Raw genomic sequence first — 2,354 nt, 5'->3', positions numbered from 1 at the left:
TCAAACCTTGGGTTCACTAATTGATTGATTACAGAGAGAAGGATGAGGATGACAGAATAAAGATGATCATGATGACAATAACAATACACGGATCAATGTTTCAATATAATTGATGTTTTTAAGGGTGCCTTGCCTGCATATCAGAATAAAAACAACACAAGTGCTTCCGCCATGCCTTTTAGATACAAAACTAAAGATGATCAATATGTTTGCTTAACAAAATGTGTTCAAATTCTAAAGAATTTCTTGTAAAAAATGTGCTTTGAACTATTGCAACAGCAGTGCATAACCATAGAAAAAATTCTTCTAGATATTATCTTACGGTTTTTAAGTTTTGCCTGCAGTTGAATATACAATGGGGATTGTTTTTCAAGTAACATACAGTACTTCTGCCTTATCACACTTATCTAGACAATAAATGTAATCAATTTTATATCATATATTGAAAATACAATTAATTATCAAATATCTAATCATGAGCATTTGCTATAAACTCATTGAATACCACTAAACCATTTGTGCAATGAGGGTAATTTTGCCTGGACAGCAATTGAATCCCAACTATCATGGGATCTTCTATGTGCACGCCATGGTGTATACGGGACCTCTGTTTTTTTGTCGTATCCAAACGACTAGATGCTGTTCTTATGATGTAATTGTATGGTCTTTTCACTTCAAATTGCAAATTAAATTTTGCTAATAATAGGACAAACAGTAGCCTACCCAAGCTGACAATATACATTGAATAAAATCAGATTTTCAACAAAATTTTAAGGAAATTGCAAAGGGGAGCTAACTCGACACAAATAAAGATCAGATTTGAACATTATGTGTTTGGAAAGCTTATTCCAAGCATGTTTCAATGATGAATAATAGCCTTAGGTTCAGATTATAATTCAGTTATAAGATCTAGAAATAATCTGATCAGGCTAGAGAACAGTCTATGGAAGGGCACACGATTAATTAGATCAACAGCAGTCCATGTCGAATGTTATGGTAGTTACAGTCTTGTTAATATTAAATACAGGAATGAAATGAAATGAAATGGGGTATAACGTCCTACTGTTCTGCTCCTATGCTGGGCTAATGAAGACGGGCATTCACCATACAGTGTGCTATGAGGGAAATTTTGCCCGGGCAGCGGCACTATCGCCTACTCTTATATCGAATTACAACTGACAAGGGATCTTTTATGTGCAAGCCAATGTGTACACAGGACCTCGGTTTTTCGTATCATCCGAAGGACTAGACAGCTGTCCTTGTCAGGCCCTCCGTCCTGCATCACTGACAAGGGGGAACCACACCGGAAAATCTGGATGAACTTTCTCGGCCAATGCAGGGATCGAACACCCGACCTCCAGGCTAGCGAGCCATTTTAAATACAGAAGGTTTGGGACAAATATTTATTACCAATTAGCTTTCAGGACAGAAAGTCACCAGAAGTATGGTCAAACTAGTGTTAAAACATCATTAACATGACACAAACGCACTTTTATTCAATTCCATCATATTTTTTCAAAATAGATTGAAACTGAGAAGTCTGACATTCAATAAAATTAACATTTAACTGACATTCTAACTAGCTGCTGATTGTCATTTGAGAGATTTTGATAAATTACAAAATACTGAAATTTGAATCTTTAAAAGCAGGTATATCAGTCCAAAAAGGGATTCAATTCTGTTTAGTATTTACAAAGATTTGGCTTATGGCATTTTCTGCAAACGACATAAACAAGCCAGCAATACATATTAGATAAAACCTTTTAATATAGTGTAATTAAATCCAAGTCGGGAGATTATCTATCATTGACATTTTGTTAATCAAATGCTATATTATTAATTTGAGTACATTTTTAGCATGGCTTAATCCATGAAAAATCAGACATTGTCCAATAAATGAAAATAAATACATTGCAGGTGCTGAATTGACAAATTGCTAACATCAGTCGATTCCATTTTTTCAAGTTCACTTCAAATGTAAAGTAGATTTTCTGTATATCATGCAGCTAATTGATTATTTTGGTAGACTGTGCATTAAATATCAAACAAGCAGTTGCCAAACACAATACACCCCCACATTTTACAAAAGATACACAGAGAACATCCTAAAAAGCAATAAGGGCCCATAATCCTGGATGTTACGATCCGACATGTGTCTTTGGTATATAAACATACATTTTAAGTTTCATCAAACTTGGATAACAATTGTGACCTCTAGAGGGTCCACAACCTTGGTATAACATACTTTTACACTATTTGCGTGCGAGGAGCGGCCATTTTGTTGGGCAGTTTTTGTCCGATTTTCACAAAATTTGAACTTAGGTACTGAGATCTTTGGGATATAAACATATATA

This window comes from Patella vulgata, chromosome 6, assembly GCF_932274485.2.
Source record: "Patella vulgata chromosome 6, xgPatVulg1.2, whole genome shotgun sequence".
Classification (NCBI taxonomy): domain Eukaryota; kingdom Metazoa; phylum Mollusca; class Gastropoda; family Patellidae; genus Patella; species Patella vulgata.
This window is presented reverse-complemented; position numbering follows the sequence as displayed.